The following is a 21,973-nucleotide window of genomic DNA, read 5'->3' as shown; positions in this document are numbered from 1 at the left end:
CTGAACGGGTGACGTATGTGGATGAAACAGGTGACATATGTGGACGGAACATATGAAATATGTGGATGAAACGGATGAAGTATGAAGATGAAACAGATGAAATATGTGGAAGAAGTACATAAAACAACTTAGATTACACGGAAAAGATCAGAGTAAATAGTACAGATTTGAATGCATGAAACTGATTTGAGTGCATGGAACGGATTGGAGTGTGTGGAACAGATTGGAATGCGTGGAACAGATGGGAGTGCCTGGAGCGGAATAGGAGTATGTGTAGCGGAGGGGAGTGCGTGGAATGGACGGTAGTGCGTGGAACAGAGGCGAGTGCGTGGAACGGATGGGAGTGCGTGGAATGGATGGGAGTGCATTGAACGGATGGGAGTGCCCACAGAGTCGCCCGTTCCATCCACAAATGTCACCCGATCCATCCACATACGTCACCCGTTCAGCCACATATGTCCCCGTTCCCTCCACATACATCATCCATTCGGATACGTCACCCGTTTCATTCACATACGTCGCCTGTTCCATCGACATACGTCTGCTCTGCACGCTCTACCGCTCTGTGCGCTCTTCCCCTCTGCTCACTCTTCACGCTCTGCTCACCCAACCGTTTTGCTCACCCATCCGCTCCACGCCTCATACGGTCCACGCACTTATCCGCTCCACGCACTCATCCACTCCACGCGCTCCATGCACTCATCCGCTCCCCGCACTCATCCGCTTCCCGCAATCATCTGCTTCCCACAATCATCTGCTCTATGCACTCGTTCTTTCCATGCATTCATCTGTTATATGCACCCATCAGCTCTACAAAGTAGTTCGCTCATACGCACTCATACGCTCTACACTCATCCGCTCTATACACTCATCCGCTCAATACACTCATCCGCTCGATACACTCATCCGCTCTATACACTCATCCGGTCTGCATATTCATCTGCTCCAGCGTTCTACACACTCTTCTGCACTTCCACACGCATCCGTTCTACACCCTCATCCGTTCTACGCACTCATCCACTCTACACACTCATCCACTCTACACACTCATCCTCTCTGCGCAATCATCTGCTCTATGCACTAGACGTTCTACACACTTCTCTGTACTTACGCACTCATCCGCTCTACACACTCGTCCGGTCTACACACCCAACCGCTCTACACACTCATCCGCTAAACATACTCATCCATTCTATACACTTCTCCGATCTACACATTCATCCGATCTACACACTCATCTGCTCAACGCGTTCATCCGCTCAGCGCATTCATCCGTTGCACACGTTTCATCCATTCTAGAGATTTCATCCACACCATTCACTTCATTCAATCATCATACATTACATCCTTTTCATTAATTTAAATCTCGATACTGTTTTCTTACGATTTATTCTTATTAACCACTTCACTGCTTCGATCTACTTAACTCATCCTATTCTGTTTGTCTCTTTAGTTTATATTAGCGGTTATTAGATGTCGATTTATCGCATCTAATAGTTTGTTGGATTGGTGTCATTGAGATGGTGTTATTCTGTTTGGGTTAGTTTGCGTATGGGTTGGTTTTAGGGGAAGAGCCAGGTTTTCAGTAGTTTGCGGAAAGACATTAGATCCTCATTTAGGCGGATATGGGGTGGGAGTGCGTTCCACAGCATGGGGGCCAAGGCTGAGAATGATGATCCGCCTAACCTGACTGAGTTTGTCTTAGGTATCACTAGGAGGCCGGCTGAGCTTGATCTTACAGTGCGTTGAGGGTGATAAGGTTTTAGCTTGTCTTGAAGATATTGAGACCCTGTTTTATGCAGTGCTCAATGGGAGATGCATAAGGTTTTGAAAGTCACCCTTCGGGCCACTGGAAGCCAGTGCAGAGTCTTAAGGGCTGGGGAAATGTGGTCTCTTGGGCCGAGCACAAGTAGCAGTTTGGCTGCAGCATTTTGTGCCCTTTGAGGTTTATTCAGTTGGTAAGCGTGGACTCCGAGGTAGTGGGGATTTGCGTAGTCCAGCCTTGATATAACAATTGATTGGACCGCAGAGAGTCTGTTTGGAAAGGAGAGATATGTAAAGATGCACCTAAGGGTTTTAAGGTGGTAGTGGCAGGACTTTGAGACATTGTTGACTAGGCACGAGAGTGTTAGGTCAGAGTCAAGGGTGCATCCAAGGTTTTTCACTGAGTTAGAGGGGGTCGGTGAGTGGCCCATGGTGGATGGCCAGGGTAGTGGGTGTGGAAGAAGTTTGGAGTTGCCACATACCATGATTTCAGTTTTGGAGGGGTTTAACAAGAGGTGGCTTTGGGTCATCCAGAGCTCTATGTCAAGGAGGCAGGAGGCGAGGTCAGGTTGGAAGTTGGGTTTTGAGTTCAGGAGTTTTAGAATTAGTTGAGTGTCATCAGCGTAGTTGTAACACAGGATGTTGTGTGAACGAATTATTGGTGGGAGGGTGATCAAGTAGAGATTGAACAGGAGAGCAGATAGACATGCTCCCTCTGGGACTCCCGTGTCGACTGGTCAGGCTTGGGAGGAATAGGTGGAGAGCATCGTTATTTGGTACCTATCTTTGAGGAATGAAGCTATCCATTTAAGAGCGGTTCCACACATTCCTAGGGAGTGGAGGCGGTCAAGGAGGATTGAGTGATTGATTGTGTCGAAGGCAGCGGATAGGTCAAGAAGGATTAATGCGGCGCATCCCGCGGAGTCTGATGTTATTTTAAGGTCATCCCAGATTGAGGTAAGGGTGGTTTCAGTTCCGTGATGGGCTCTGAAACCTGATTGTGCGGGGTCTAGGAGATTATTGGCTTCGACAAAGGCATTTATTTGGGAGTAGGCGGTTCGGTCAATGGGTTTGGCAAGGAACCTGGAGTTTGAGATGGGCCGGTAGTTCTTGGGCACGAGGGTCGAGGGAAGGTTTTTTTATTAGAGGTTTGACATGCATCAGGAAAGATACCCGAGGAAAGGCAGTCATTTATGATGGATCTTGCATGTTCACCTGCATAGGTCGAAGTGAACATTTCTTTGAGGGTTGTGGCCGGGCTAGGGTCTAGGGGAGAGCCGGATGGTTTGCGGGCAGATAGAAGTTTGAGAAATTGGTCTGGTGATATTGGACTAAAGGATTCAAACATTGGTTGCATAGTGGTCGCGTGCGGTGGGTTGGCCGGTATGGGGGGAGGGTTGCCTGGTGGATGTAAGAGAGACAGTTTGGTGGTTAGAGCATTTGTTCTTTCGAGAGCCGTGGCGTAAAAGTGGAGAGAGAGTGAGTCGCACAATGATTGAGAGGGGGTCGGGACGGTTGTAGTGCATGCCGGTTTGGTGAATTCGGAGATGATTTTGTGAAGTTCTTCGCTGGGGTTTTTGCAGTTTAGGATTCGGGAGTTGTAGTGGGCTTTTTTTGCTTTCTGGATTTCAGACTTGTAATGTTGAGGGTGTCGGGTCAAGGTGGCTCTGCTCGATTGGGTTTTGCCTTTCTGCCATTTGCGTTCTAGGTACTTATATAGTTGTTTAGTGGTCTTCAGCTCAGGTGTGAACCATCTAGGGAACAGGCCACGGCGGACTGATGGTTTGCAAGAGGGTGTGAGCCGCATTAGTGAGGAGTTGAGCAATGAATCAAAGGCGTCGGGGGTTAGTTGTTTATTGGGTTGGCAGGTAGGTGGTGGAGACTGGAGGAGTGTGTTGGCTAGGTCAGGAATGATTATTAGTTTTTTCCAGCATTTGCGTACCTTCGGAGGTTCAGCTTCGAGTACAGGAAGGGGGTCGGGTGAGAGAATGGCTAAAGAAACAATGAAGTGATCAGACCAGATGATAGGGGTGGGGGGGTTTAGATGTATCCGGTTGTGGGAGCTAAAGATGTCATCAAGAGCGTGTCCTTTATAGTGAAACCGGACGTTTATGTGGGGTTGGAGGTTAATTGTGTCTAGACCATCAACCTGAGAGTGTGTCATAGGGTTGGTGGGGATGTCGAGCCACATGTTAAAGTCTCCAAGAAGGATGAGGTTGGGATGGTTTAATTGAAGGGTGGCAATAGAGTCACAGAGGTTGTTTGAGAATTGTCTATTGTATCCAGGGGGTCTGTTGATTATTATGAAGCTGTGTGAGAGCGACGAGGAGAGGGATAGTTTAACGAGGAGTGATTCGCAGGAATTATTGCTCACTGTCTGCCATTGTCGATGTGGAGTACTCTGTGCATGATATGTTCTGCTGGTCAATAGCTGATGCTATGGTGTGTTTTATTTTGAGGTGTCAGGGGATGGGTGTGGTTTAACACACAAGGGGGTGCTTGAGTGCAATGTTCACATGTGCTGTGTACAGGACACTGAGGCTCACTTCATTTCACATGCATGTATTCGATGCATGTCCCTACTGACACAAACACTTAGGCAACGCCCCCCGACACCAACTACGTTGACACCATGCACACACGTGCACCCAGATTGCATCCTCAGGCATGCTGTGTCCCGACAATCCATGTTCACTTCTGAGTCATTGATCCTGTACATGCATTACAGGGTATTATTTGGTTGATTGCACTTTTTTCAAATGATGCTCAAGGGGTTTCCCCAAAGCAATGCACACTCACTGTGCTGTCCAGTGAGCGGTGTGTTGCAGGGGACACACATGGAGCACACTGTGTTTGATATGGCAATTTTCGATTGTCCAATGTGCATGCCAACAGGTATTCTCACTTTTATTAACCATGTATTTGTGCATTCAGCGGATGGAGTACATGGAACAGATGGGAGTGCATGGAACGGATGGGAGTGTGTGGAACGGATGGGAGTACATGGAACAGATGAGAGTGCATGGAACGGAAGGGAGTGCATGGAACGGATTGGAGTGCATGGAATGGATGGGAGTGCATGGAACGGAGAGGAGTCCATGGAACGGATGGCTGTGCATGGAACGGATGGGTGTGCATGGAACTGATGGGTGTGCATGGAACGGATGGGAGTGCATGGAACGGGTTGGAGTGCACAGAATAGCGTGACATACATGGAATGGTTTAGAGGGCATTGCACATCTAAAGAGCTTTGAAAGGAATGGTCTGAGTGCTTGAAACGGTCGTAATGCACGGAAAAGTCAGAGTACAATGAACGGATGAAGTTCCTGGAACTATTGGAGTGGGTGCGATCTCAAGCACCTACAGTAAACCACCATTTTCACATCTCCACGCTGACTCTCTTCTTTACATCACCACTCAAATAGAACAAAGTGATACTATGACACCATTCAGTATAGCTGTTCTCATACCAACATCTGCCTCAAACTCCCCATCACTCTATCTAAACACTGCTGGTTACAAACCCCCCAGCCAGGCGTTCTCCTCAGGCCCAACACAGCCTGGATAAATCCTGCCAGAACTAACACATACTATTGACCTCTCAACCACCACACCTACCGTTAAGAAGCAGCTATTTCACGAATGCCACACCAGCTGCACATATATCCGGTGCTCACACGCACGTTTGACTATCTCGACTCTCTCTACTGACTTGAACTTTGTTTCCCAAGGGCGTTCAACCTACCAGCGCCTTCAGACCATACCAATGGTAGATAAGGCGCTATATAAATGCAAAGTAACATAACATTACATTCATTGAAAACCCTTATAGGACCTACACACAAAGTTCATCAAAGCACCTCTATGAGGGTGGGAACAAGGGAGAAGAACAGTACATTCCTACAAGTCCTTCAAACAGTTCACAATGCAAAAATGAACTATCAAATCTAAGTTCATATTACAAGTGCCTGGAACAATAAGGGAGAGTCTAGGGAGGGAACGTGGGAAAACAAAACTAGCATTGACATTGCTATGCCTGACTGCAATACTTGCAGTGCAGGAGTCACATAAGGAGGGAAGTGAGGGAAGAGGAGGTAATAGGTGAGGAGAGTAACAAAACAAGAGACAAACTGTGGAAGGTCGACAAAGAATCAAGATAGTGCTGGGGAGGGGGCAAAGAAAGACAGAAGGGAAAGGGGGAAGATACGACCTGCAATCAGTGGTGGAGGGACTAATGATAAAAGTAAGTGCCAAAATAATACTAAAAAAGGTGAAGGTAGGGGGTGGATGGACATAGGCAGAAGAGGAAGTGTCTGCACAGAACAAGCGGCTACTCATCACCGTGCTTGATGGCAATTAGGGTAGTGGTGGAAAATGACAGCTAGAGGACAAGGAAGAGGGGCAATGGTGGTTGAGAGGGAGAGGGAGGAGAGAAGGGAGGAGGAGGCCAAGGTCAAAATGCATGAATGGGGAGATGGGGAAAGAAAGCACACACAGGGGGCAGAGGGAAAGAAGACGGTGCAGAAGGGGAGGGGATGTGATGGTGAAGGGGATACAGAGAGAGACTGGCAGGGGCAGGGGAGACAGGGGGACAATCAGGTGACTAAGAAGGCTGGTGGACAGGGCTAGACAGGGCCTCCATTGTGGGCTTTTGGTAGTTGTGGAAGGCCCCAGCCTCCTGGTTGGCCGAATTGTCACAAGGGCCAAGTGCAACCAAAGGGAGGGGGACCAGGTCCAGGACACAAACATGACAGTCAAGTCAAAAGCAATGCAGTCATACTTCAAATGGCACATCAAAACACCAGGCAGGGCTGCAAGATGGCCAAAGTGGTGCAAGCAAGGAATGGGAGGTCATTGAAATGCGTGGGTGACATGGATAAATCAGCGTGCAGCCTTCATGTTGCATATCAAAATCGCTGTGGGGAAAGTGTCCCAATTCAACATTCTCAGCACACGGACCCCTCCCAAGATCAGTGTGTGTTACACAGCCAAAGGGTGCATGGTACCACCTACAGCAGGTAGTGCATGAACATAGACAGTCATAGACAATCAATACATAACTAATATCATAAGCAACATGATGAAATGCACAGTCAACAGAATACTCAACAAAGTAAAGTGCAGAAATGCATTGGAGACACCATCCGGAGTACCCACTAAGGGTGCACACACAAGTAGGACTGCAGGCTGGCCACAGATATGACAGAAGCCCAATGCCCCCGTATGAGATGCTGTTACACCAAGCCATCCTTGCAAGCCCATGGAAAGGGGAAGCAGGAGTAGCATATGTGTCAGGACCCCAAGCAAAACACATACACAAGACAAGCCTGAATGGGCCCAGCCGGAACACACAGTGGATGCCTTCAAATGTCACAAAGCACCACACTGTCACATGAATGCACAATAGACAAAAGAAAATGCAATAAATAAAAAATCAGAAGAAAACAAAAATCGATAAAATAATTTTTTGACAGGAAAAAAATTAAAATAATCAGTAAATACATTTTTTAAAAAAGTATATTAAAAAAAATAATTGCAGGAAAAAAAATAATCAAAAATGGCCATAAATGACCCAGGCGGTGGGAGGGGCACCCAGGAGAGGGAAGGTACAGGTATATCTACATGTGTAGATATAGAGATTTAAAAAAAAAAACTCACTGGGCTCAGTGCCTGCACGGCCCGACCTATTTTGGAGATAGGTTGTCATTGTCACCCTCTGGATGGAAATCAGAAGGTGGGCGTGGCTCAGTTGCCTCACCATGCCTAGCCGCGCCTTGCCCCTCAATGGCAGCAAGCATGCGGGTCTGATAAGCCAGGTCCTGCATGGCAATGACATGTAGGTCAGCATGCATTACCTCATGTGTCACACATGTTTCCTCAAGCAAGGACTGATGTGTAAGATGGAGTTTTGCATGCATGGCCTCACATGACAAATGGAGCAACTCCCGGCTTGCATGGAGTTCAGCTGAGATGGTCCTTTCAAGCTGCACCATCCTGTCTTCTGTCCGCCTACTCTCGTCCATCCAGAGCGCAGCCAGAGTAGATCGGAGGGATTGGTGTGCCACCCTCAGGGCCTCACAGTGTGCCTCTGCTTGATCATCAAGTGCTTGACACAGAGCCACCATTTCAGCCAGGTGTGCCCTGTCAGACGCCGCCATGCCCAGCCTGAGTTAGCGGCACGTGGACCGCGTAGGCCTCTGCTGGAGCTCCACTTTCATTTCAAAGGGGAGGATGGAATGGGCCACATTTTCCATATCTGGACCAATCATCTCAACTGCTCCCCTGTTGCTGTGCTATGGCAATCATGGCACGCTCCCAATCAGTTGACCCCGGTGGCACATGGCTACCGCGTTGCCGGACACTACACCTGCTCGGCCCAAGGAGCCGTGGTCCTTGCTGGGTTGGTGCCGCCCACGGCTGCGGGACTGTATCCCTCCGTCGACCTGATGTCCCAGGAACATGGCCAACTGGTGATGAGTGTGACCATGCAGCCGTAAACACCACAGGCGGACATTCCAACCTTGCCTGTCCCCCTACTGCAGGTGCCGCAGACAGAAGATCATCCAACACAGGATCACTTACCGGCAACAACACATCATGATGCAGATCCGGCTCAAAATAGTGGTCAGAGGACACATCAGAGCCTGACTCAGAGGCAGCTGAGGACACGATGGCCTGGAGCACCAGTGGGTTCTCGTGGGCTGCCTTCCCATGACCACCACTGGTGCCTGGTTGGTCATGTGAACTGACCACCGTGTCTGGGATGACATCTTCGTCCTCTGCCGCCAGTGCGTCATCACCTGCAACATAAAGAAAAGAAACATGAACACGCACGTCAGTAGCACATACCACACACATACAGATCACAACATTGACAGCCAACTAATGAAACAGCCATGTCACAGGCAACTCAAACCCCAACATGCATCCAGTGGACATTGCAATGCAAGGTTATCCCAAAAGCAGAAAAGGATGTGTGAAAAATGTGAAGGCAACACATGTATTGCATGTTGCACATCACCTGCGTCACACACAACCTCTAGCAGGCACATATCCAAAGCAGAAATGAGAGATGGCACAAAGAGATGGCATGTAGAATAAGCATGGGGGAACACACAAACAGCATCAGCTAGAAATCCAACCAAACACACCATGACACAACTAACATGCATGTTCATGTGCAGCACTCAACTATCATCAACTATGCAGAGTACATGTGTCACAGGAGGCACCTAAGATGGTGCCTTTCTATACATTGAAAGGAGGGACATGGGAATAGACATGTCAGATTACCATCACACAGCAGCGTTGTGTTTGCATGTTGAAGGCAGAACTTGACACAGGAGTGGGTTTGTGCGGTGCAGTGCATGTGTAGCCCTTCAACTTCCAACATCAACACTTACGTAGTGATGACAATCTCCAAACATGACGGCAGTGTAAGGCCAATTGCAGCCATCATGTGCAAATGGCATGCACCATGTAGTATGGATTCCGTGAAACACTCACACTCTGGGCAATAGCAGGGAGGCACTGCATGGCAATTAAATGTTCCCCACAGAACTGTGCATTGACAGACAGTGTTGGTATGCGTCTATTGCATTTCGTCATTCAAATGTCACTACAGCCGATGAGAAGTGGACATGATGGAGGACAGATGAGGAACCATCAGTAGTACACCCATCCATGTAGAAGACACAACGCCAGTTGAAAAGAGGCAGTGGGCCTGTAACAGTGGGAGCCATGTGCATGATACAGATGTGGACAGACTAAAGTTGTTTGGGATGACACACAGACCCACAGTGAGCATGACATGGCTGTCCAAATGAGATGACACTTGGATCATCCTGGACTCATACACCAATGAGCAGGTGGTCAAGGACACCTAGGGGCATACATGGAATGCACATGGAACATGATTGTGCACACAAGTGCATGGGGGGCCGCTGCCATCAGCACAGTCAGAGTGAGACACACTGCATCAAGGACAAAGGATGTATATAACATGATATGACATCTGATCAAGATTGCACTCATACACAAGTGGCTCAGAGCGCAAACAAGCAAAGGCAGGGGAAAAATGGAGAAAAGGAATTCAAAACAACTATCATACTGGGCACAGTGACATTGAGAATAGGTAATTGCATGGAGAAGGGACAAAGGGTTGAAGACCCTGGAAGGGGGAAAAGTGGAATGTGCCAAAAAGAGGAGACCAAAGAAGGAAAATGAAGTCCAATGATAGAATAGGCATTCAAAAGGTGGTAGTGAAGCCAGAAAGTGGCAAGTGCGAGATAATTTGGATAGGGGATATCTGATGAGTGCAGAAGAAGAAGAGTGGGGGACTGTATGGGTACACAAACAGGACCCATTGCAATGGGAGGCCTGGAGGCAGTGCAGCAGGGAGGCAGGGTGAGCAGGTACCTGGGCCCGAAGGACAGAGTGTGTGCAGGGACACAGTGCCAACAGAGGAAACTGTTCAGCTGGGGAGAAGAGGGGCTAATGCAGGAGCAAATAGGAAGGTCTTGAGGTGCTTCCGGAAGCAGAGATGTTTCTCCTCAAGTTTCAACATGGTCAGTTGGCTGTTCCGAAGGGAGCTCCCAGCTGTACACACAGATCTGCCCCCAGCTTATCTATTCAACTGACCCGGAGGGAGTGTGAGGTAGAGGAACAAAGGACTCAAGAGGTGAGGAATTGGCAGAGGGATAGTTGAAGGTATTTTGTACCCAGGCCCCAAAAATCCTTGTGCACAATGCACAGGGTCTGAAGTATCATCCTTGCATCTACTGGTAGCCAATGAAGGGACTTCAGAGCTGGAAAGATAGGATCGCAGGGCTTGAGGCCAAGGACAAGTCTTGCAGTCCTGTACTGGATTAGTGCTAGAGGGCGGAGTGTGGAGGCAGGTAGAATATTGAAAGAGCCTGTCAAAGAACTCCAACCTTGAGTCAACCAGAGCTTGAGAGACTGTGCGCATGTAGATGAACGATAGGAAAGGTACAGTAACCCTGAGGAGGTGAAGCAAGAAGTTAATCTATCTCAAGATACGTCACAAATGTGTGTGGAAAAGGAATGTGTGGAGTCGAAGGTGACCCCAAGGTTGTTGGCCTTACAGGTGGAGGTAGGAGGAGGGCCAAAGGGGGCTGGCCAGAGAGTGAGGGGAAAGGATGGCGAAGGTGTACCGATGAGGAAGATCAGTCTTTCTGGCATTTAGGCAGGGATCGTTGGCAGTACACCAATTGCAAATGGCAATGAAGCTATCAGAAATAAGGGAGGGAGAAGAGGTGGCCAAAGGCAGCCTGGAAATGAGTTGGTTGTCATCAGCATAGCACTGGAAGTCGTAGCAGAAAATGAAAATGCAGTAGGCGGGAGCTGCCAGGTGCTGTTTGTAAAGTCAGGCCGAGAGGTCAGACCCCTGGTGAACACCACAGGAAGAGAGGGAGATTGAAGAAAGGAAATACACCTGTCATTGAGTAACACACATCAATACTCACCAGATGATGCATCATGATCCATCCTCTCTCCCACTCCATGGATTTGTTCTTCCGGGATGAACTCTGCAGCAATCTCCTCATTCTGAGTGAGTTCAGCCTCCTCTGGTGGTGGCCCTCCACCAGTCACCAGAGACATGGAATAATTGGAGGCACGCTTTTGTTTTGCACTGCGTCGGAGGTCATTCCAATGCTAATAGCAGTCCTGAGCCGTGCGCACCTGGAATCCCATGGCTGTCACACCATCTGCAACATGCTGCCAGTGGACCCGACTCTGGTGAAGTGTTGTATGGCACTGTGGGCCCACAAGCATATCGCGTTGGTGTTCCGACACGTAGTCCACAAGGAAGTCCAATTCCTGCTTGCCGAAAGGCTTCTTCCTTGACGTGCCGGAGGCCGGAGCCGTGTCTGGGGTCCCAGCCTCTTGCACAGGAGCATGCTTCCTCCTTTTGGCCGGTGGTACTGACTCTGAGTGGCCAATGTGGCCCTGATCAGTGGGGGCAGTGGCGCTGGTGGACTGGACCAAGACAGTGGGTGTTGCTATGAGGCCAGAAGGTCTGGCTTGGGTCTGACTCACTACCGGGATGGTATTGGCTGCATCTGCACATGCAGTTACCACCACCCGGCTGCTTGGGGCAGCAGATGTCATAACTGCCCCAGATACGTGCGCCCCAGTCACAGCTACACTGGACCCACGTGACCCGCACCTCCGGACAAGATGGAAATCATCCTGGGAGTCCTTGTCACACAACGCAACATGCGTTGCCTGACCCAGAGCCCGGGTGGTGGTGCCCAAAGCTGCACCTGCAGCTACCACCACCAGTGGGTCCGTGACAGCAGATGTAAGTTGCTGTTGTGTCATATGGGCGCCAGGTTGTGATGCAACAGCTGTATCACCAGGAGCCACAGGGGGTGGTGTTATGTCTGCACCAGCATGTGGCTGGGCATCCTGCCCGAGTTGGGCAAGCCTGCCTCTTCCCCTTCTGTAGTCACCCTGGCCACCCTGGACTCCCTGTCCTCCCTGGTCTCCGCACCCACGTGCCTGACCACGCGTAGCCCTGGGAGGATGTCCAACTTTGCCGCCCTTATCCTTTGGTGGCCTCCCAACCATGGCGCAGATGGAAAATAGCTGATGGGAGGTGGACTCAACAATTGTCCTTGGCAATTGGCTAGAAGGGGGCAGGGTACTGGATGGAATAGGTACCCCAGTGCTCCTGCAAGGCTGTCTTTGACCCCTGGGGAAAAATGACGGGTCACGCAATACTCAGGTCCCCCCAAAAATGAATTAAAAAAAAAGAAAAATGTTTTTCAAAAATTGACAAAATATAAAAACAAGAAATTGTAATTTTACAAAAGAAAAATGTGCACGTGACCCCGGTAGTCCACGTGCGTGGATTTAACCTCCAGCAGTATGGTGTGGCACCCAGGGAAACAAAAAACACATACGCGTGGAACAGTGGGCTACTATGACCTTGATGACGGTACGCGATGCACAGGGGGAACCACAGTGGGAAAAATAGCGTGGGCGACTCACCGCCTGCCTTGCGTGGAAAAGACACACGCGCTTGTGCGCATAGGCAACGCCCTGCCAAATGAAGAGGTACGAACTTCAAACGCTGTGAAGTAATAGCGTGTGATTCCAGAAGAGTAAACACACGCGTCGGTCTCCACGAACAGCACGTACAGTGGATGCAGGCCCGCGCTCAACTTTAACCCATGCTGAAGGCAATGCCCACGCACAAGGCAACGCCCACGTCATTGGCGTGCATACGCGCTAAGGCCCTTTCGTCAAATTACACGCATTCACTTGCAGATATGCTGTTCTTGCACGTGCGTATGCACCCGTGCTGAGGGAAATGCCCGCGCGTGTAACTTCACTTACGTGCTTACGCGCTAAGGTCCTTTCCTCAAATTACACGCTGACGTGCTGTTTTTCCACGTGCCAATTCACTCTGCATCAAGCTGGCCACGCGACAACACACAGAAGACCACACTCCTGTCCAGACGGCCATTTACCTGCCCCTCAGATCCCTTGGGTGCCTCCTACAAGCCATCTGCTGCTGCCTGCCGTCCTGTCTGCCTGCTGTCAACAGTGCCCTGCCATCTGATGCCTGCACATCAGCCATCACCAGGAGTCCAGTTGCTGTGACCACCCCTGCTGGAACAGAAGACTCCCAACTGGTGTTCCATCGCTCCACAGCCCAGCCCCAGGACCCAGTTGCCCACCCACACCTGCCTCGGGGGTTGCCATGTCCGAACCAATAACATCTAGCACCAGTGGCAACCCCCCAGCAGAGAGGCAGGGGGCTGCTAGCTTCACTGCCAATGAAGATGGCATCCTGGTGGAGCAAGTCCTGGCGCATTATGATGACCTCTTCTCACCATCATGCACCGACAAGGAAGGACGGAGGAGGATCTGGACGGACATAGTGGGTGCCATCAACATGCAGGGGGTGTCACCCCGCGACCTCAAACACGTCCAGGAGCACTGGGAGGACTACAAGTCCAGGACCCTCAAGAAGGCCCAGCGCCTCTTAGATGGAGCAGATGCAGTGGGGTGCCAGGGCAAGTTTACCAACCAGCAGATATGAGTGCTGGAGCGCATTTGCCCAGTGCTTCACCACCAGGTCCTCAGGATCCAGTCCCATCTGGAGTCGAGCGGTAAGTGACCATGCATTGCCGTGTAAAACCTTGCATGTTTCAGTGTGGTGGTAGTTAGCTACTTGGCTGTATGTGTGACATGGCTCATGTATGGATATGTGTGTGCAGGGACATGATGGTGCTGCATGTGAGTCCACTCAGGCGAGAATCACATGGATGGTGTATGTGTTACAATGCAACATGCGGAGCAGCATGCAGAATGAACACATGTATGCATGCCTGTCTCTGTACTTGGACATGTTTGGGGTGTGAGAGATGGGTGCTGCTATCATGGACATGCATGGTGTACATGTCCGTGTGTCTGAGTATTCTGTGTGTGACTGGTAAACGCCATTGATGCATGACACATGGCTGTGACGAAGTGTTGATTCACTGACACAGCCTAGTCATCCTTGTATCCACTATGTCTGGGGGTATACGAGGCCAGATGCATGACCCTCCGGTGAAGTGTGTGCATGTGATCAGCATGTCCCATGATGCATGTGAGTTTCAACCCACCATTGGAAGTTTCTACAGTATTTATTTATTTGTATTTGTACAGCGCACAAACAGCCCGCAGACATCGAGGTGCTAAATCAGAGCTTAAGGAGGCTTTCTTAATGGTTACAAAGAAGCCGCCTCAGAAAGAACTTATTTACATTTAGGTAGTTACATGTTACAGTATATTGCAGGTTCTAACACATCAAACAAAATGGTTGGTCTTGATGGCTTTACGGAAGGCAGTGTGGGATTCAATGGCTCTGAGGTGGTCAGGGAGCACATTCCAAAGGGTGGGGGCAACTGAAGGGAAGCTGGAGCCACCCGCACAAACTTGTGAGTCCTGGGGACAGAGAGGAGGTTTGAATACTGTGATCTAGATGGTTTGTGAGTGGAAGGTTTGGTTATCCTACGTGTTAGGTGAGGAGGAGCAAGGTCATGGAGACATTTATGAGGCAGGGCCAGTGCTTTGAAGTACAGTGCCATTGACATGGATGCAAAAATTTGTTGCATGTGCCATTCCTGTATCTGCATGTGTGTTGCCTGCACTGACCCATGTGTTGTGGAGGGACATGATGGAAGTGATGTTTGACAGTGCCACTCATGTGCTAATGCTTTGTGACTAGGGGACTATTGTAAAGTACCCTGATGCTTGTGTTCTATGTCTCCCTTTACACAGTGGCGAGTGAAGAAGAGGGCGGGGACGGTGCTGTGGAGCAAAGCAGCAGGGATGCCTCCACTGGCCGGTGATGCAGGGCCCAGTCAACCTCCCAGGAAATTCCACCATCCGGGAGCGAGGGGCTGGTGCCTCGTCCGCCACTAAAGCTGCAGCGGAAGGGGTGGGTGAGCCCGCACAGGGGCTTGTGACGGTGGAAGACGGTGCTGAGCCATCCAGGTTGGTGGTGTGTACAGAGGAGGAGGAGGCTGCATCCAAGCTGCACATGAGGCCTGGTGGAGGTGGTACCACTGGTGCAAGTGGTGCAGTCCAGGGGCAGGGGCAGGAGGCAGCACAGGTCGTCGTGGTGGGGCCTTGCATGTCACTGTCCCTGAGACTGTGACTGCATCACCATACACCAGCAGGGATGCCCCGTCCCAGGCCCGACGGCAGGTAGGGGGGAGGTCCACGTCATCTGCCACTCCTCTACCTGCGGATGTGGGGACCCGTGATAGGATTGAGTCCATCCTTATTGGTGTCGCGTTGCGCACACGTGTAGTTCATGATAACGTGCGTGCTTCCTGGGGGGACCACGCATGTCATCACGAAGAGACGTGTGCCAACGTGGCCCAGTTGAGAGGGCTCCTGGTCGGGGGTTTCCTCCATGTGTCGCTCTGCTTTGCGGCCCTCTCCTCCTCTGTGCACACTACACGCCAGTCATTCTCTTGGGCCGTCTTCCCGCCCATATGCCACCAGGGCCCCCTGTGGACCTGCCCCAACCAATGCAGCCAGGCTGGTGGAGATCCCATGACTGCCACAGTTGGGAGTCGGAACTCCAGCACAGGTGGTCACCCCAGCAGCTGGACCCCTGGCAATGGACGATGTGCAGGCACATTCAAGCAGGGCACCTGTATGACGGCCCTGGGTGTTACCATCTACCCGGAGGCAGTCGTGGTGGCGGCGGCAGGCAGCAGAAAGGCAGAGGCAGCAGGCTCGGTGTAGGAGGCATGTGGCCTCAGGGCCATCAACATCATCGGGGCAGGCATCGGCCGGCGGGCAGGAGGACCCAGGATTGGGAGTGTCTTCCATGTGGCAGTGGTTGGGCCAGCAGATAGGTGCAGAGCGGCGGCGGGCAGAGAGGGCATGGTTCACAATGGTCAATGTGGAGAACTCCATGTACAGGGCATTGAGGTGGGCTGAGTGCCTCGAGGCAACTCGCAGGGATTTGGAGGAGGTCATGGCTGCATCCCTGCGAGACCTTGAGGCCAGGGAAGAGGCCCGCCTCCGGAACATCGGCGTGGAGTTCGATGTTGCCTGGCCCGGAACATCAAAAAGTGAGCCGTCGGACTAGCTCGTTGCCTTTGTACATAGTTCTTTAGGCTTAGGTTTCACTTGTTTTATATATTTTTTTGGAGTTCATGGACTTTGCTCCACTTTATGCATATACTTGTTTTTTTTAATAGGATTTTTGGTAGGTTTCCTTTTGTTTGGGGATCATGGACCCTTCTGACTTGCAGTGTAAATAGTTCCAGACTTGTAAATACTTTCCTTATTTCATCATCCCACGGATCAATGTTTTTTTTTGCTTATGGTTTTTATTATTTACTTTATATGGACTTTGGAGATGGACCGCTTTTCAGTTTTCATGTCGTGTATTTTTGTTTTTCATTGGATTTTACAATTGTTTTGGTATTGCTTTCATTATTTCTTAATTTTCAAGTGTGATTTTCATTATGTAATTTATTATGTTTTTTAATACATTTCATATATCTTCATTATTGGTGTTGCGTACTCTCATTGGTTTTGTGCATGTCTTTATGAGCATTGCCTCAGTAATGTGTTGCCACTGTGTGGCTCTGTTGTACATTTAACATTTATGCATGGCCATGATGGTTCTTTTAAGACTCTCATGGCATGGGTAATTTGGGAGTGGGTGCAGTGGATGGGTGCGTGCTTGTTCTGGGGGGCGGGGGGGATTTGGGTTGGCATTAGGGCCATGGGTCTGTTTTGTTATGACATGGTGTTTGGTGGGCCATGTGTCGGGGCCTGCTGGTGGTTGCCCGTCAATCGGGGGTGGGTGTGGGAGACATGAGTCGGGGCCTGTTGACAGGTGCCCTTTCAATGGGGGTGGGGACCATGAGTCAGGGCCTGCTGGAAGGTGCCCTTTCAATGGGGGAGTGTTAGGGAGAATTCTCTGTTTAGGCTGAATTTCCTAACCTAGTGAGTCCCCCAGCAGCTTTGCTGGATTTTTGGGGTTTATTGTTTTCTCCTGCCAAAAGTGAGACTCTTTTACCCTCACTCTTGGACATGATTTGAGTGTGTTCCTTTGACTCTAGATGTGTTTAATGGGCTATGGGGTCTTTTACTCCATAGGGCTTCATGTGTTTTTGTGATGTGTGTTACACAGCACCCTCAGTGCAGTAACACAGGGGTGTCATAGTGACCCCCCAGTATAAACTCCATACCCTGGGACTGACTACTGTCTCCCAGGGCATGTAAAGTCACCATTGACTTTACTAGTCTTGAATTCTGAGCAGAACCAGTACAAACCATCATATTGTGGATGTACTGGCTGGGGCAATTGCCCCGGGGTTTGTTAGTCGAGGGGGCACGTGTCCGTCCCCCCTGATCGAGTTTTGGCTGGTGGCAGTGGATACTACTTTTTATATTCAACCGCGAATATTTCTCTATGGGATTTTCCCATTGTTCGAGCCTACTATCTTTATTTATTTAATTACGATAGCCTCGAACATACCACCGGTTTATTTAATTATTATTAATTCTCCGGTTGGTATTTTTTGCCAAAACTCGGTTCTAAAATGGCGTTTGTGTTCTCTTCTGTGACTCCAACCCAAGTCGAGCCCTTTGTTCCACTTTTTGGCGGACTTCTCCACAGAAGCCCTCCAAAGTGGTGCCACTCTGTCTGGGGCACTTAGGAGGGGTGGAGGGGGATTTAGGCACCCTGGACTGAGTTGCCGAGGCAACTCAAGTCGCACTCCGTCCTGATTGGCCCAAGTGGTGACCACTTAGCATGTTTGAGTGACAGCTAGGCTGAGTGAATGGGGGTTTTCTGCATAAAAGCAGGGCTTTGGGGACTGGAACTTCAGAAGTCGCCACAGGACCTAAGAATCCGATGAGGGAGAAGCTGAGCCGACCTGCTACAACGACACCACCGGTGGAGCCCTGCTGAAACGTCTCACCACTTTTCCCAACGACAGAGGTGATCTCCCACCGGAGAGTCTTCTTCCTTTGACTGGTGGGGATAACCAGTTTCACCGTCTTTTCGCCTTCCCGACGCATCTCGTGGCCGCCTTGCCTGTGCCAAGCACCTCGGCAACCAGAATACCATGTTTTACCACGACCGCGAAATAAAAGTTAATACCTTTAACCGGAAAACTCAGCGGCTGGTTTCTTCCCTGGCAGTGCAACGACCTTCCTCTTTCCTCCAAGTCGAGATCTTCTCTTCCTCTGGGCGACGCCGAGACTTGCACCCACTGCCAGGAACAACTGCCACCACTGGAGGATCCTTCCCACTTAAGGTACCGTGTTCCGCCTGGCTTCCCTTACCACCGACTGTACGAGGTAGATTTAGCCCCCGGCTTTCGAACCTGGGTTAGCCTGGGACACCCTGGCTAAACTTTTCTGAGCCTCTCTAAACTCTTTTCGAACTCTCTGCAAGACTTTCAAAGCCTAGTGTAACTGTGTGATCTTGGGCGCATTTGTGCTCTGCTCTCTCTAAGAGTGGGCCCGGCCTATGCACTTTGCCTCACAAGTGACTTTTGCTCTTCTGCCTTGCTAAAAGTGTTCCTAAATCTTAGAGTGGTGTATCTTCACATATTCTGTCTTTTTCCCTCCCTTTTTCATGAACTTATTGGAGTGCCATCTATAGTTAAGCGCTCACCTCTATCTGGAAATAAGTGGTGTTAACTAAGACTTGTCTGATAAGGAAGAAGGGTTGTATATATCATAATAGTAGCAGTGTTTAGAGTGTTTTACAATAAGAGTGCTGGAGTGTTTCAAACAGTGTGTTTTTAAATAAATAATTATATACTTTGATACCAAAGCTCTGGTCAGTGTTTGCTTGTGCTATTGTGTCTGAGTGCCTATTGTGTATACTTTGCATACTGCCTAACTATTCTTGAGGGAAGTCTGGCTGCTCAGCCACAGCTACCAGGTAAATCTGGGTGGTACAGACTGCTACCAAGTGGGTTTACTGCTAATACCTGTAGTCCTAAATCTTTTGCAGTGTTCCCAAAGGGAACTGCACAGGTTTCTGCCTCACAGGGAGCATGAGTCGGGGCCTGCTGGCAGGTGCCCTTTCAATGGGGAGGTGGGTGGGTGTGGGGGCATGAGTCGGGGCCTGCTGGCAGGTGCCCTTTCAATGGGGGGTGGGTGGGTGGAGGGGACATGAGGCGGGGCCTGCTGACAGGTGCCCTTTCAATGGGAGGTGGAGAGGCATGAGTCGGGGCCTGCGGGTCAGGTGCCCTTTCAATGCGGGGTGGGTGGGTGTGGGGGGCATGAGTCGGGGCCTGCTGGCAGGTGCCCGTCATTGGGGGGTGGGTGGTTGTGGGGGGACATGAGGCAAGGCCTGCTGACAGGTGCCCATCAATGGGGGTGGGTGGGGGTGGAGGGCATGAGTCGGGGCCTGCTGACAGGTGCCCATCAATGGGGGGTGGGTGGGGGTGGGGGACATGAGTCGGGGCTCCCAAGTGCATGGTGACATGTGTCCTGCGGGGCATGCCCAGGGGTGATGGGCTGCCTGCGGGCCATGGGGAGAGGGGGAGGGCCACACCCGGGAGGGCCCACACTGCCGAATTGCATGTAAAACTCCCCACGTACCCCCAGAATACACACAAACAGACCATCCACCCTCCCCATGACCGCAGGCAGCCCTTCACCCCTGGGCATGCCCCGCAGGCAGCCCACACCAGACTTTTTCCAGACAATTTAGCTGGCGTGAGCGGGGTACGCATAATCCGAGAGGTATGAGGGAGTTTTACATGCGATTTCACTGGTGTGAGCGGGGTACGTGTATTCTAGGGGTGCGAGGGGGGTTTTCCACGCGATTTCGCTGGCACGAGCAGGGTACGCATATTCCGAGGGGTGCCTCGGGAGTTTTGCATGCAATTTTGCTGGCGCAAGCTGGGTATGAGTATTCCGAGGGGTGCACGGGAGTTTTACATGTGATTTTACTGGTATGGGCGGGGTACGCGTAATTCGATGGGTGCGTGGGGAGTTTTACACACGATTTCGCTGGTGCGAGCGGGGTACGCATATTCCGAGGGCTGTATCGGGAGTTTTACATGCAATTTCGCTGGCGCAAGCTGGGTATGCGTATTCCGAGGGGTGCACAGGGAGGTTTACACACGATTTCGCTGGTGCGAGTGGGGTACGCGTATTCCGAGGGATGCGCGGGGTGTTTTACACACAATTTCACTGGCGTGTGAGGGCTGTGTGGTGTTTTAGTGAGCTTTCGTGGTTGGGGGGCTGTATGCTGGTCCATTGGCCTTTGCACCATGTAGGGGATTTGTGCGATATCTTTGGCGCATGGGGCAGGGTTGGGGGCGTTACTGGTGCTGCTGCAGGGTCGCTGCGTCACTCTGTGCCACGACTGGTTATGGATGTTAATATACATGAATACGCTGTGCGTCAAAATGGGTTTTGGCATACGCGGCTGGCACAGACTGCCGCACGCTCCCTCTGTGTGCCAGCCGTGTACACAACTTCGGCGCTAAAATCTATGAATTACCCCCTATTGTCTAGTGGTAAAGCCAGAATATGAGTCTCAATTCTTTGATTCCACAGTCTTGAATGTGTCTACCTAATCACCACTCTCAATAACACGTTATGCACTTCCTCGGGGGTTGCCACTCCCTTTTTAAACTCCTCTTCAGGAGTAACAGAGCTCTAGATGTCCACCATACCAAAGCTATGTTCATTGTTAATGCTGAGGCGAACTAGTGCAGGTGCCTTGTTCTGTTGCGTAGAAGGTGTTCCTGTCCCCGAAGTATTTTTACATGCAAGCTCAGAGACAGGAAAGTCATTATCGGCCATGTCAGAATATGGCAATGTGATCTGGTATATGCACAAGGTCCTTAGCAACAAGTGCTTGACAAACTGAGCCATCTTCTACACCATAGCGCCACTCAAACGTATCAAATGCGTGTCAATTTCGGTATTGCTAATGGTGAACATAATGCCCACACAAAAGTGAACATGCTGCACAGGTTGTACTATAGTAAATGCAGAAACTGTATGGACTACAGTGAACACAGGCAGCATTACATTGTTAATTGATATGCATGGAATGCACTTGTCAACAACAGCTAGGCAAGAAGGTTCATAATCTCACCTGCGCACTCTAAAATATCCCGACATGTGTATTTATGATTTGCAAAAAAAAGAGAAAAGACTTTGCATCAGGCAGCCATGTGGGTCAATCAAGGTTGGCGGTTAAGGCATGTGCCTTTTTTTCTTTTGAATAAAGACATCTCTGATACTGTCCCTCCATCAATCAATGTCTTACATGCACAACTGTACTCATTATATACCAAGCTTAGTAGTCTATGTGACCACCAAAAAATGTTCTGGGGTAGACTGAAGGATGAAAAAGACAGACCCTGCTGACGAATGTTTCACCACTCCCTATTTTGCAAGTTTTTCTGGTTGTCAGGGTTAACCCCCGTTTTGATGATGAGCCTCCAGGGCCCCATAACGAGTTTGGCAGTGTGCTTAATAAGTGGCAGTAATTATGTTACTGGTGTTAACAGAATTACTGCCACCTTTACTGCACCACCGAATTCCAAATATGTGTGTTACAGTGGAGAATTTACCTCCAGCAAAAAGCTGGCGATAAATCATTCATTTAACTCAAAAAATCTGCAGATTTACCATGTGAAATTACCACTGGTGGTAAATCTGCCAAAAATCCCCA

This window comes from Ambystoma mexicanum, chromosome 1q (genome assembly GCF_040938575.1).
Source record: "Ambystoma mexicanum isolate Mex_15411 chromosome 1q, UKY_AmexF1_1, whole genome shotgun sequence".
Taxonomy (NCBI): domain Eukaryota; kingdom Metazoa; phylum Chordata; class Amphibia; order Caudata; family Ambystomatidae; genus Ambystoma; species Ambystoma mexicanum.
Note: the sequence above shows the minus strand (reverse complement) of the source record.